We start from the raw sequence: 16,326 nt of genomic DNA, 5'->3' as shown, positions 1-16,326 counted from the left end.
AATTTTGGCATGTGAGGCGTTCAGTAAAAGAGCTAAGATAGTGTCCTTTCATAGGCGTGATGTCCAAAGACTAAGCACACTCATACTACTTTAGCCAAACCTCCTAAATTTATTCCAGGTACAGTGATTTCACCTCCAAATAAATATTTACACATATTTAAAGAAAACATGAAGTACACACATACCTAGGAAAAGTTGATTAGCAACAAGTGAACATTTCATTCTTCTTTTAGCATTTATTTTTTCCTTGTAATACATACAGCCTGCAGTAGGACTTCATAATCACTGTAGTTTTCTCTTGCCTGCTCCAAAACTTTGTAGATATTACAGGGATAAAGTATTGATTTGCTTACTCCAGCTAAAGGAGGATGTTCTATAGTTCCTAATAGAGGATCTTTGTCCCCTATATATTAATATTGGGTGCAAGTTTATTCAATTTTTACATCTTTCTCTTTTTTTTCCCAATTCAAGCTCTGAAAAGCCACTAATATAAAAGCAGTCTTGGAATGCAAAGAGCTCCAGCATGAGTTTCCCTCAGATGGCACAGACTACTGGCTTTTGTGAAATCTACATACAGGTAAGGATTAAGCCTTCAGTACTCATCAATTTTCTATATTCCTCCCTGAACATCTGCTATTGGTTACTGCTTAGGATAGAATACTCAGTGAGGTGGAACCTTTGGTCTGACTCAGTGTGATTCTTCCTACATTTTTATGTGCTTGATAACAGCATGCTCTGTCACTGTGGAGTTACATAAAACTCCTCTGTGGATTTATGTTCATTTAACAGAGAACTTGGGGGGGGGTAGGAAATTGAGGAAAAATCTTTCACTCTCGCTTGCTCTCTTTTCAGAACATAAGCTCCTGCTATGAAACAGTGAGGCAGCTTCTTCCTCAGAAGAGTTGTGTGCAGCCTCATTTCAGCACAGCTTCCAGCAGCTGCACACTTGCTGGTTCCAAAAGTCAGCTTGGAGGGAGTAAAGCAGCGGCAGTGCTGCAGCCTGAGCGACAAAGATAAATTAACATCTGCAGTGGAAACACAAGGTATGGACCCAGCAACGTGAAATAATGTGGAAGCATAGTCACCATAACAGGCAGCTGGATGAGGAGGTAATTAAATCATTGATCAAGGACAGAGTTTAGTTAAGCTTAGCTGAATCATATTAGCTTACTGAGCCCGTGTGTTTTCTGCCTTACTACAAAATCAAACCTGTCAGCAGAATGCTGAATTTTGAATATTTTCTGACTCCTCCCCATCCCATAATTACAGGCAGCCAATACCAGATGCAGCTTCTAATTTAAAGTAATGCTGGCTCTGAGAAAGAGTGAGTTGTGTTTAAAAACCACTATAATTCTTCAATAATTGAACCTGAATTTGAAAATAACTAATTTAGAAATTACTAATCTAAATACTTCTAATTTAATCTTTAATGTAAAGGCACTTTAACCAATTACTTTATTGCTCAATTTAACGGAAATGCTGGGAAACATTTTGTAAAAAGCAAATTATCAGTTCTGTAAATTAAAATACTGTTTTAGAATTACTACCAGAGAGTAGGAAAAGACCATAAAGACCATGTGTCCATTCTAATGAGCTCAGATTTCAAATGTGGGAAAACTGACAATGAACCACTTGCAATCTAAAGAATTATTTGCAGACATTATTTGGCAAATTCTCTGAATAAATTATTCACTATGAATTATTCACCCAGCTCTATTACTTACCCTCATCAGACACTAAAGCCATCAAAACTTGAGCTTTATTGTTAACCATTGTAATTGTGAATTATAATTAATTCTTAACAATGTTGTCAAGAGACTGCAACATGACTGAAAAGTGCACAACATTCCAAAGGTATCAATGACACAAATAATTCCCTCTATGCAAAACATGGCATTAAAATAGCCTGAAAATAAATCACCACCAATGAGTAAGCAATATAATAATTTACTGCTAAAACAATTAACATTTCACATGTTAATTCTTCTATTCTCTGTAGCCCAGACAATGATGAGCCACTGAGCAGGAGAAAGCTGCAAGCAAATCTAACTGGACAGCGCAAGGGAAAAAAATTCCTTTGGAGAATTACCTCCTATCTCTTTGTAACAGTTGTTGGGCAATTTTTAAAGCATTATTTGTCTCATAGCTTAGTGCTACTGAGACTCATGCTACGCAAATATTTCTCTGGCTCTTTTTAAAATAACAAATAAAAAAGCAGAAAATGAGAGATAGTAGCCCCTACACCTGTTCACTCTGATCACCCTATCTACAAGACTGGCATGAATGAAATGTTCATTTGAAATGCACTCCATCATCCTCTAAATATTCATAAATAAAACTGAATATTTGTATGTTGTGTGTCTTTGCTTCTTTGCAATATATTTCTGCTGGAGTTGTACCCAAATTTTACTTTTCTCAGATTATTTTCTTTCTTACTTCTTTGAAATTGTAATATTAACAAATATTGTCATTTTCTAGCTGTAAGAGTGTTTCATCTAGAGTTTGGAGCCCATTAAAAACTTTTCTCTGTAGCGTAATGTCCTCACTACTATATTTTCAGTTGAGATAATCTTGTCATAGTAATTGCTGCTGTCATCATCAGTATTAAGGTTCATTTTGATTTCTTTTGGAATCTACATGTTTGCTTAGTTCTTTTGGCAGCGTGAATAATCAGGATATGTGAGATCGGAGCTTCAAGATTTCCGGTATTTGTGTGGTCACCTGAAATGTGGAGGCCAGCAGCCACTTCCTTCATTGTCTAAAGAATCTTCAGAAACGTAACTGTCATTGCATTTAACACTGCGACAAAGTCCTGATGATGGTTGCAGCCATACACGCTTTGCTGCATGTTGCCAGCCATTTTGTCATAAGCAAACACAGTGCATTTCATTCGAGCTGTTTGAACAGTTGTGACATGGAGACTTTTAATCCACACCACCATCACTAAGTATTCTGCAAGATCAAAAAAAAAATCATGAAACATTTAATTTTTACCCTTTATTCCTACTAGTATAGAAAGACAAATCTATGAAGGCAGTACTGCATTTGGAGCTAATTACCTTAAAAAAAATCCCACTACATATCCAAATATTTTTAAATAATTGGAATAGTACTACTCCAGATAGCTAAGACATGAATATCTAAGGGTATCAAAGTGGTTTTGAAGCTTTCTTATTTTTAATAGACAAGAAGGTATCAATAAGTATTACAGCTTCCATGAATACATAGCAAGATATTAATAAAATATCAGTCATGAAAATCCGGCTTGTTCATAATTAATTAGAATATATCTGATACTTTTCTTAGCTAGAAACCATATTTAAAATAAATGACCTGTCAAGTAGCATTTTGAATACAAGCTGAAGGTTAAAATAATTCTAATATGGGCAAAACTTTTTTTTATTCCTATGAACTAGTATGACAGTATAAATGTGAAAGGTATCATCTGTCACTACCATAACATTGGTTTTTTTGGAGGGAAGGACTGAGTAGATGACTGCATCTTAAAAGTTCATGGCTTTGCATGTTGCTTGAATGCAGTGGCAAACTAATTTAGTTCCACTTGTGATCTTGCAATAATTTCTGTCAATCAGGATGGCATTAATAAAAAACCTCAATCTAAACAGAAGTGCTATGCACCGTGTATAATGTATACACTCATTGAAAGAGGCTGAAAAGATTGCAGTCACACAATTAGGGTAACATTTGACAGCTTTAATCACTTTGAATCTCTTCACATCACTTTTAAATGTCAAAACCACCTCCAGAGATCTCATCAGAACAAAGCATTACTTAAATTGCAAATGAAACTATCCAAATTCAGCACGCTATTATTAAGAATATTAAAAATGCCCCACATTATTTTATGAAAAACATTCATAAAACATTCTATGATGCAACACTGAAATGAGCAAAACAGGAAACAACTGTTCTTCATTTAAAAAATACTAAATTTACTCTCCATTAGTATGTCATGAGATGTTATTATTCACACTGTATTGTGCTGTCTTCTCCAAGCAACTAGGATTACCTTTTCATATTAAAAAAAACCAAGCAAACTAGGAGTATTTATACTATGAGATCCTTGCAATTGGGTGAAGAAAGATATATAGATAGACAGAGAAACCTGCAAAAGGTTTTTCTACTGATATCATACAGCAACAGGCTGCTTATCCTGTTCATTTACAGGTTTTTTGGTCCTTTTTCCACAAGAGTTGTAGCTGCTACCTCCATGGCATACTGCCATGTATCATGTGACTTATTTGTATAAACAAATGATGCAGTGATATGCATCCGATTTACATATAGGATACATATATTTACATACATATGTACAGTTTTAAATGCATCATATCCTTTAATTATTTTTTCCTCTGTATTTATGGAACCAAACTTTTGAAGAATTCAAAAATTCAACAATATGAAACCTATTTCAAAATATTTTTAGCCTACAGTATCCTAGTTATTTGAAGACGTCAAGAAAATAAAATCCTACAGTATCTAACCTGATGTAAGTAAGAATTATATTCTCTCATCATTTTCAAAAATCAGGGCTTCTGAAGAGATACAAAAGTATTCCATAACATTGACAAACATTAGATAGCAACATTTTAAAACAGTCTTAAGTATGTTTTAGTTTTATTATTCATAGTATTCGATTTAAAAGCCAGCTTTGCTAGCATGCTGTATTTGTTTTAATTAACAGGTAATCTATGTTGAGTGTGAAGAATGAGAATAGGGAACTGAACAGGAAGAAAGTTGCTCCTGTTGAGATGTAGGGGAGTCACTTGCTATTGAAAAACATTTATAAACTTCTTGCCTCCCAGGCTCAGAACTATTGCAACAATCAGTAAAATTTAGGCAGTGTCTAGTTTGAACAGGATATGGCTGATCACTAATACAGGGACTCATAGGCAGGAGAGACCACACACAGCATGCCTATTAACAGGTCACCGAGTTTCTTTCTCTTCTCAATATTCCTCAGTGCACGGCAGCCAGTTTTCTCACTCAGCAACACACAGCATGTGCAACTTTGAACAATTCTACACTGCAGGGAATATTTTGCAGGAGCTACATGATAAGATTACCAAATGGCTTACTCCTTGCTCCCTTTGTCCTTGAGTTTACTCCCTCCAATCATGGGGCAAATGTGGTGCATGGTACAAAGGAAAGGTTACTGCCTAAGTGTCACAGTCCCCACTTTGTGCTGTGATATAAGTAGCTGTAAGTCTTCATGTTTCTAGTTTTAAGCAGACTTTTTGCCTTTGTAGATCTTGTGTAGTCACATAACTCGATTTTTGTAACAGGCTTCATACCTTAAGAATATTGCAAATGTTTTGTGACCTGCTGGCCTGCACTGCAACCATGGAACTCAGTAAAATCCTAGTGTTGTTGGCTTCCCTGGAATTTCACCTATTATGTATGGGGTTAATTGTAGATAGCAATACAAAAAGCGAGTTATGTTTCTTGTTCTACTGTTTTCTTGTGTGACCTTGTACGAGTTATTTTACCTCAGAGGACCTCACTTTCTTCGTGTGCAAAATGTTCAGAGAACATTAATAATCCTCATTTCATTGTTCTGCAAACCCTTTAAATCAAAAGAATTAAAGTAATTGCAAGACACTTCTCCCAATTATCAAATATGTGGTGCTGACCAGAAAGGTTCTTTATTCTGTTTGGGTATTCATAGATCTGAGCTGTGGCCCCCATTCAAACTGCAATCTGGTTGTTTACTTACTTTATCTCATAGTGTCACATACAGTAGCATGTTTGAAAAAAACACTGAGGTGACTGGAACGTCCTCCCACAGGGCCAAACACTCTAATGTGAGCATATATTATTCACTAGGTTGTAAGCAAAGGAAGGCAATTACAGCAGAAAAAACAGAATGCTGCAGCAGGGGCAGCATTCAGTGTGTTGTTCAGAAACACAGAGGAGTATTGAAAGTCAGGAATTGGATAAACTTATCATCTGTTTCTATCACAGTATTGACCAAAGGCCAAACAAGTTTCAAGGCCTTATTAAAGTTGATCTGTACACACAGTTAGTAGAAAGCCAATACCTGACTTTAAGAGCTTGCAATCTAATCAAAGGCTTATTATGAGAAAGTCTTTCTGCAGGAGGATGAAAAACCACAAATGGATATGTAGGGGCAAATAGAGACAGCTTGTCTGCTCAATTAGATGTTGATTCAACATTCTCAAAACAGCCCTGAGTGAGACAAACAGTGCTGGCATGGGGCCACTCTTCCTTGTGGCATAGAAAAAGACCAGAATGGTGAAACACAGCTTCTGAAAATGAGGTCAAAAAGGGAATAGACTTAGCAAATTTGTTGTAAGAGCAAAACAAGTGGTCAGTGGTTTGGCCAAATGTTTTAAATGTGAATATCACCAAGGATCCTGTAAGCGGGTTATTAGCTGGTAGAGTGGTGTTAGAGAGAGTGGTGATTTCCTCTGCTGAGGACTACTCTGTCATTTAGCTAAGTGACAGATTTAGAATCTAGTGCAAAAGAGACTCTGGCTTTCTTATTTTGGTACCTGTGTAGTTTAGTTTTACAAATAAACTACTTTGGCCTTGAGCAACAGCTTGTCAGATTTATTCTGTGATAACTATCTCTGATCTGCATTGTAGAAACTTCTGATCAGCACCTGAAGCAGTAGAAGCAATGTTATGAAAATAAAAACATTATCGATTTTTCTGCACTGTGATACAAGCTGCAGCACAATTAAAGTCAATATTCTCTTTAAAAAATTCTTGGAAAATATAGCTGTTATCAGTTTATGGAGAATATTACAGTCTTCTCTTTCTTACTAATGAAGCTGCAATGACAAAAAAATCTGATTTAAATCAATTCGTTTTAATGCAAATTGGCAGCAAGTTGACATCATAATGAAAGGAATCTGAAAATTCAATTTGCATCTTAGTGAAATACCAAGAATTTCTATTTTTTTCTATGTAAAATATATATTTTGAAACTCACTTTTTTAAAAGGTAAAGGCTTTTTCAAACATATACTCACCTACTGACATATTTGTCATAGTCATTTAAACGTATCTTTCCCACTCTTTTGTGTATGCTAAATGCCTAATGCTCTATTGAATGGCAAGTGATGTTTTCTTCCTCTGTTAGAATGGTATTTTAAAAATTTGTGCATATATATACAAAAATTAAGCTTTTTGCTAGTCAATTATTATTCAGAACTCATCTAAGGGTTGAAAAAGACAAAATTATTAGCAAAAGAACTGGGCATGCCCAAGGCTGATGTCCTGGTGAGGAGGGAATTATTTTAATAAGTGTGAGAAAGAGGTTTAAGAATCTAGCTTTCCCACTGGGAAAAGAACTGAGCACAGTATGAATCAAAATTCTAAAGTAAACTAAGCAAGATAGACTGTTACACCATTTAGCAGGCCAGCTCTTTAAGTTATATTATCCAAGCTTTCAGAATGTAAACGACCTTTCTTCAGGGATGAATTATGGATATCATGTTAAATTTATAACCCACTTCCATTACAAAGACCTATTTTAGCCTCTTGTCTAATTATGATTTAGAAAATTGGTTTGGCCTGAAAATTGTCTGATTTACTCTAAAGGCAAAGGAGAATGTTTCCACAGAGTGTAAAGATAATTTATGGCATGGTTTTTCAGGCAGAGGTCATTCAATTATTTCCCTGATTTAAAATTTTGTCTTTTGTCTAAAATTTCTTTAGCTCCACCTAGGTCAAAAATAGCTTATTGATATCTCTTTAAGTATACTTCTTCTTCTTGTTTTTATTTTTTTCTTGGCAGGAGGAGGGAGTAGCCTATTTTTAAAAAAATTGGAAGCAATTAAACACATATGAAACATAGTTCAAAAGATGATAAATATCCATCATCATTTTTTGTAACCTGCTATTTTCTTTCACAATTCCATCAATCAGGGATAAAAAGCTCTAAGGAGAAGGGTTAGACTGTGGCTTTTAAAAAGGGCAGCGTGTACATGTATGTTTTTCTGTTATCTTATTGGAAATCAGGGGAACATATGAGTCAGAAATTATTTTAGTCCATATGCATCATGTAATTACAGACACTTGACTATTTATAGCTTTAAGAAATTTAGTCGCATTTTAATCCTGCAGTAGACATTATTCTTCTGACAAACTTGTGATAAATTAGTTATTTTAATTTAAGGAAACTGAGCTCAGTCTTGTCTGAGGACATTGGAAATGTGTTCAAGAGCAGGAGAAAATATGTGGGAGGCTTTTTACTGCCTGCTGTTGAATGAGTTCCTCAATTAAGGGACTATTCTTTTTTCATCCAATCAGAAGCAAATGTAGCCAGCAGAAGAATAAGAAGTCTATCTACAGAGCAGGGAACACTCAGACAGAGGAGGGAGACTAGGTTAAATTTCCTACTCTACTAAACTGTAAACAAAAATAAATATATGCCATAAATCTAGAAACAATATACTTTTCTTTCAAGCTCAGTGGCTTAACAAGATTAAAATCTCATTAATTATATATAAATATTATCTTACTTAGAGAGATAGAACAAATTCTACAATTGCAATGGAAAGAAACATCTTAGGATATCATTGAAAGTAGATTATAAAAAAGATTTAGAACTTTTTCTTGTGTGTTTGGGGGTTTTTCCCCAATCATGTCCAGAATAAAAGGGCAACATCTGCTTTGAATATTTTGGGAATAGCTAACTTCTTTTTGATTTACAATTTTCATATCATAAAATGAAATATCTTCTAAAGTAGGAGGAGTAAACTTAGTACTGTACACTTACTAGAATAATTTGGAGCGAATTCTACCATATAAATTGACCTCCTGCAGATGTTTCCTACACCAATCCTAGTGTATCACCCCAAACATCCAGCATAAGTTTTTTCCTATTTCCAAGTCTTCCAAATTTGGACCCCATCTTAGTGATTTCACCAACCGCAAGCAAAATCTCTTTGTCTGGAACCTCAATACTCCACTGACCATGCCGAGACAAATATTGTCAGGGAGGCTCCCACAGAACAACCCAGACTCTCTTAAAAGGTAAATTACAAATTGAAGACAACCACAAACTAATCAAAATGTAATAGGAAAATAATTTCACTCTGGTCTCTGTTTGCCAATGCAGTTAATCCAAGCTTTATTCAATAATGCTACTTTCTGTTTCTTATGAACTGCCCTTGCCAACTTCCTCCAATTATTACTTGAAGATATTTGTTGGGTGAACGCTGTCAAAATTGCAAAACAAATAGTTTTAAAAAAGTGAAAAGGAAAAAGATCTCTATAGCTATGAAATGTACTCTTCATAGCAACCTAAAGTGTGAGGTGAAGAAGTCATACCATTTAACACTTATTTATGCAAAGATGTTCATGGTGTCAGGTAGAAAGTGAATTTACAGTATAATCTTTTTAAACTATTCCCATTAAAAATCTCTCATCAAATTTCTGCTTGTAACCTCTTAGTCTGCTCTGCCTGTGACTGATACATTGGAACATAAAAGCATAAAAAACTCTTATAAAAATTCAGGTGAATAAATGTTGAGACCTGCATTTGCGTCTTTCCCATGTTTCCCCCTAGAAGTCTATCCTTTCAATAGTCCTCAGTAAAGGAATTTCTTTTTCAGCAATCATTGCCGTTTTTCATGCAGCTGCTAACTGGCAAATTGTAAATGTTGGATACAAGTGAGATTGTTCAAGGTGTAAGTGAGGCTGAACTTGGGGCAGAGGGGTCACGGATTGAATTCATACATTATAAATAATAAAAATATTTACAGGAAAATTTGCCAAAATAAACTAGAATTAAAAACAAGCTCAGCCTTGTCCTGCAGAGCAATAGTTTTTAATTATTATTTTTCCCTTGATTTCCTTGCCTGTGGTGTCTCTGTGATAGACATGATAAAAGTTTCTTCTAAAACACAAAGTGTGAATGCTAAACACTTTGTAGACTGAAAAGGACTGCTGTAGTTCCCTTTTGCAGCACAGCTGCCATCCTTTCTCTCTAGTTCTTTCTTCCTTTTCTCTTAACCCTGTGCAGCATTACTTAGTGTAGGGTCTGCCAAACAGGAGGTGAGAGATGATGGACCCCCTGAGGAATGAGAAAATGGAGAGGTTGACTGCACACATTGCACATGAATTGCACTATTCTACTCTGGTTACTTTCTGCCATCTAAAGGTATCCTCTAATGTAACTTAGCATTACATAGTGCTTTGAGCAATGAACTGTAAGCCAGGAAACCTGGGTTCAATCCCTCACTGCATAATTTTGAAAAAATCAGTTGCCTGGACTCAGTTTCTCAATCTGTAAAACACTCATTATAACTATCATTGAAAACTGCTTTATGATGTGTCACTGGAAAGCAAACCAGAAGTGCAAAATTTCTTTAAATCAACTCTTCACTAATGTAGCAATGAAAAGCCAAGATAACCAATGCAGAGGAAAAATACAAATATTTCTAATCCTTGAAGACTAGCACTGCTCCATGTGAAAATTACACTGGACATGTTTCTATCCACACATAGTTGTACACAACCTGCTTATCTCCTCATAATAATGGATGGTTGATTATAAGCTGCTATGATTATTACAAAACGAAGGGAGGAGGAAGATAAAATAACAAGGATAGTTGCATTTTCTATATCATTAGGGGAGTTATGAAGAAGAGTTTTGCTTAGATTTTGTGTCTACCATGTTGTTCCTGTACTTCCACTTCAGCAGCACACACTGGATCTAAGGATCTTCCAATCCCTGTTTCCCTGGATCCAAAAAAGTGAGCAGCCTCTACCTACTGCTTCTATTGATAGTAAAATTCTGATAGTGCTTTTTCTTCTTACCGGGTCATACAATTATAGGATAGTGTAAGGGAACACAGACCTTACAAATTAGTACATAGGTTAATGAAGAAAACTAGAAATGTGTACATAGAAAGAAATCTGGGGCTTGGATACAGTAATAACTGCAGAGATGACCTAACTGTTGAGTCCAATATAATTTTCATCAAGACAGAAAAAAACAGAAGTGTAACTGAGTTTGTGGAAGGCACCTTAAGCACCATGATGTCTAATTTTATCTTGGATATCTAGTTCTTTGTTGTTTCAAGTTATATATAGTGCCTAACTTCCTCTCCACATATTACTATTAGTCTCTCCAGCTACGTCTGTTCCTGGATAAACCCACCATACTGATCCCTTGGCCACATGGAGGCCTGGCTCATATCCATGCTACTCAAGTCATCATGCCCGACACAAAAAATGCTTAAGGTGAACTGTGTTTTCACTGCACATCAGCAGATGTTTGTCATGCTGTTATACCTATCTCATTATCCTTTATCTGCCAATACAGGTCTTTATACACTGCTCTATAGCACAGCTGACAGTAGGGCAAAGTGTGTGAAGATATTGTTTAAGGACTAGTGCTGCCTCAGAGCTCCAGCCAGGGCACAGCTCAATGTCTGTGTTCTGGGGAGCCCACCTGGCAGAGTGACCTCTGAGCCCCATCTCTCCAGGGTGGACTGCTTGGTCCCAGCTGGACTGCAGGGGTGCTGCAGCATTCCTGTGGAGCAAGACATGTCCACTGGAGGCTTGGGCTCCTGGTGAATCACATACAACAAACAAACAACGCGTATGTTTGCAGGGACTCACTTTCCCATTTCATGGCAGTACAGCAGTGCCTTCCTTATTCATAAGGCTGCTGGGGGATAAAACCTTGAGTGACTGTGAAATACTCCAGGGTCAATAGCTTTGATTAGTAGCTTTCTTTGGGTTTTGTAATGTCTGTAGATTTAAGGATCAACAGAAGACAACTATGAAAGGTCAGCCTATTGAGAATGTCTTCCCAGCTGTTTTGAAGGGATCTAGCCCAGACCAAGAAGATTCTTTTTAAAAATGACAAAAAAAAAAAAAAAAAAACAGGACATGAGATAACCTCAATCTTGAACAAACCTGCACATAAAAAGTATATTGGTTAATATGAAGAAAGGTGGAAATTAATAGTTAACTCAATGAGAAGGCAGAAAAGATAGCAGCTGTTTAGTTATAGCTTAATATTTTAATACATAATATTGATTTTATAAAAAGCACCAATAAGTAAAAAATGTCCCAAAAGATAACAACCGTTTTCTCGCTTTTACTTTTAAAAAGAGATGCAGCAGAGGTGACTATTAGACAGGGATGTTTTCCTTTCTGATAAGCTTAGTAAGAATATTCCAAACAGACAAAGGAGGAAATTCAGCCTAATACATTTTTAAAACAATGGCATAATTTGTGTGCTTTCCATGCATGCACCCACACATTCACAAACAAACAAACAAAACCACAAAAACCCCCAAAGGACATAAAAAATATAGAAGAATACAAACAGACACGATAAAACAGATGAATATGTATGGCCTCAAAATTCAGAAAAAGAAAACTTTTTTCTTTAATTGATATAAACCTGAAACTCAAGGAAAATCTTAGGCTGAAAAATGATGACATTAAATACATACAAACTTGTTCTTTTTATTTCTACCTCAGATAAACCAAACAACATTTTTACTTGTGAAGTATTCTAATACTAAAACTCCAGAGATAAAGAAAAGTATTCATCATGCTAATTTTATTTCTTAGAAATATTTAGGTAAATGTAAACTTAGTGGTGAGTTCCCTTCAAAATTTTCTTTTTCAGTCTCAATTCCACAAATATTTTGGTCAGCAGGTTCATGCTGTAATGAAAAATAATCAATGGTCATTCTAGATAAGGACTGCCACTGGTAGATTTCAATGGGGTGATGATGGCAAAGATTATTTGGATCATGATTATTGGATCAAGACTGTCTATAAATCCGAAACTTCCTAATTTCTCCAATGTAAAAAAAGGCAAATTGAGACTCTACCCAATATGCTGATGGAGGACAAATAATCACCATAAAGAAGATAAATTAATCCTTAATCTCCAAAGTTCTGTGTATACAGGTGGTGCCTGTATTATTATTGATACACCATACTGATATTTATTATCCCTGATTTAAGTGTTCAAAGAGGCTCTGCACGATGGTAAGTGCCAACTGCAGGTGGAAGTCTTCCAGATACAAACCAAATTATAAGGTGTTTTATTCAGAACTAGCTTTCATTAACCTTAGGAAGTTCCATTGCCATTCAAATAACCATCAACCACACATAAAGCAAAAATCCTACACTTGTTTCCTGCTGAGCTGTATAATTTTTTACATGACACTTTATTGTAATTCAAAACTTTTATGTGTATTTTTCTTCTGCATGCCAAAGTGGAACTGACTGTCTCAAAGTTTATCAATGGGAAACAGCTTGTTTAGCAAATGGAGCATCTTCACCTAGATTATTTTAGTGTTGTACTCTGACTTGTGCTATGACATCCTTTAATTCTTATTTCATGCCTGAAATTTAAAATTAGATATGCTGAGGATGTTGGCAAGAATTTTTCATTTTTAATGTTCTCTGGATTTCCTTCTGATAAGCATAGTAAAGTTGCAGTTGGGACTGCATCTCAAATGGTTGGAGGGCACACTTTCAACATTTGACTGAATTTGCAGCTGGGATAAGGAAAAGCCCAGCAGCAATAATGAAAGACACATTTCAGTGTCCCAGGGAAAATGAAAGTCTGGTCATCTCCATTTTCGTTGCAAATAGTGAAAGTGGAACTATTTCCATCAGCTGGCTTGTACAGAATAGATTTACATTCTGCAACCATAATATGCAGTGCAGAGAACATGGAACAGATGTTTATGTTTTCATTTATCTCCAAATAAGTAAAATATTTTTATAGTTATAGTTTATAAGTTAATTTTTGTGAATTTAGTCTCAACAAAGAACTTTCAATTAAATTAGTAAATGCCACTGAGGTACAAACTGAAGTTTAATTCATAAATATGGGTTTCTTTCTCGTTACATAGATACTCAAGTGTCATAATGGGTAAGTAAAACTTTAAAATGACCTTTTGTTCACTATAATAAATTATGTCTAAAGAAAAAAGGATTCATTAGTGCTGATTCTCTTGACAATGTTGGAATTGATTGAAACAGATGATTATAGTAAACACTTTGTTAACTATAAGTACTGATTTTTCAGTTTATGGCTACAGGAAAAGAATTTTTCTTGAAATAAAATTTTGACTCTACAGATTTAAGAACATTACATTTCCCTGAAAGATAACTTATTTTTGGTATGTTTTGAGAAGTGGAGAAATATTAATACCCAGGGAACTACATAGCCACAGTAACATAATGATTATTATTATTATTCATTGGTTATTGATTTTATTAGTCATGACACAACAATTGTCCTGGAATTCAAACATCATTACTGTGGTCATGTGGGAACTGCCTGCAGTAGCCAAGGCTTTGCTCACATCTCCTTGTGTCCCCCTACACAGTCCTCTCCACAAAGCACTTGATTCCCATCTGTGCCGCACTGGGAGTGAGGTGCTGGTATTTCTGGCATAGCAGCACAACACTGCACCATAGCTAATCAGCCCTTTTAAAAGATGAGTGGCTATACAGCCCTGAATTCATTGCCACACAGATATAGGAAAATATTTTTTGTCAAATATGGGAGCTTAGTAGCTTTGAGGGCATCCGTGCAGAGCTTTCACATCAGTGTGCTGCCTACAAAGATGTTCAGAAAAAAAGGGGAAACTCCAATCATGCAGTACATTGTTGGAGAAAATAAAGTCATCTGGACAGGCAGAGACTAAGTCAATTCTCTCTGCTCCCATGCTGGAAATATTAGGAAAAGACATTTAGTGCTGTCTGAGTTCATATACAGTCTTGGCTTTTAGGAGTCAAGACTTAAGAAAAGCAATGAAATTCTGTCTGTGCACAGAAGCAGAACTTTAGGCTCCAAAAACATGTGACTTCACTCTCAGTGGCACAGACAGTTAATCAGCTACTGCCCATAGCCTTTCTCCCACTCAAATGTTGTCCTTTCTCCTATGCCAGCATAGCTGTGTGTGCACCACATGGAAATGCGGAGTGAGGAAATGACATGGGTAAAATCTTCTATCCTTTTACTAGTTCCTTTTTGGCTTTACCACTCACTTCTCCAGTGCAGTTCACTGTGCAGCCTCCTCCTCACCTCTGTTCACACAGACACAGGATGGGAACAAGACAGGGACAACAGCTTCCCAGGCTAATTCTGCTCCTTGTGCAGGAGCAAAACAATAACTCTTTTTATTTGATTTGCAAACAATTTGATTAATATCTTACCAGAAATTTGTTTGGTTCCAGAAATAATTGTTAACTCTTGTGGAACTTGCTCCCACAGTACAGCAGAAGTGAATAAACTCATTTTGGAACATAAATCTCCTTTCTGTGCTCCCCAGCTGCTCACAGCAGGGTTTTCTGCTCCTTGAAACTAGTTAGAAATGTCTACCTTTAGAGGCTAGTGGATCACATCACCTCTTTGTCTTGTGGATATGAACAGTTTGTGATTCAAATGAATTTACTGTCTTTCAAAGCAACTGAAAAGCCTGCAGATCCCTGGTGATCCACTATGCCTGGTACAGGTGTCATTGACTAATTTTGTTTTAATGGGAAAAGATTCATGCTCATTATTTTAATGAAATCGTTCATTTGGTAATTAAAGTAAATGTTTACAAATATATTATCCCAATTGTTATACCTTTTAACAAAATTGAAGTCATCCCCTTACCTTGCACTGATATTTAATTTATCCCATTTAAATTGAGAACTTATAAATCAAATCTTGTGTGACAACACTATTTTTTTTTTCTATTTACATTTTTAAGTCTGTTTGCACTAGCAGGAGGTTGAGTTTGGTTTTATTTTTGATTTTGGGGGTTTTTTTTCTGTTTCTGGAAATAATACAAAAATAAGCTAAAGTCATACACAAACAACAAAAGGAGACAATCAAAAGACTTAGAGAAAACTTCTTCAAAATCCATGATTCTAGTAAAATATAGAACCTTCCTTTCTCTTTCACTTGTACTGTGTGTCACCTTTTGAAACATTCTCCCCTGACTATTGAATGCACTTTAATGTTTTCATATGGCAATCAATAATTATCAATTATACACTTAGTCATATAGTGCCAAACTCTTTCATTTAATACTTGGTTCATCAATTGTTCATATATACGTTCTGTCAAGCAGCTTAATGGTATGATTGAATTGTGTGCTATTGATTTTCTATCTGTCAAGTTTATGCAGTGATTTGGAAATACTGGGCCTATACACTGATGTAATTTCCTTGACTTCAACAGAGTCATTATTCTATTGGTGTAAGGGACCTGATAATAAGATTGCCAAACATCTGGAGTGAAAGACCTTTTTGGTGAGGGTATAACACTGCCCTCTGCAGTCTTTTTGCCCAA

This window comes from Sylvia atricapilla, chromosome 9, assembly GCF_009819655.1.
Source record: "Sylvia atricapilla isolate bSylAtr1 chromosome 9, bSylAtr1.pri, whole genome shotgun sequence".
NCBI lineage: Eukaryota > Metazoa > Chordata > Aves > Passeriformes > Sylviidae > Sylvia > Sylvia atricapilla.
Note: the sequence above shows the minus strand (reverse complement) of the source record.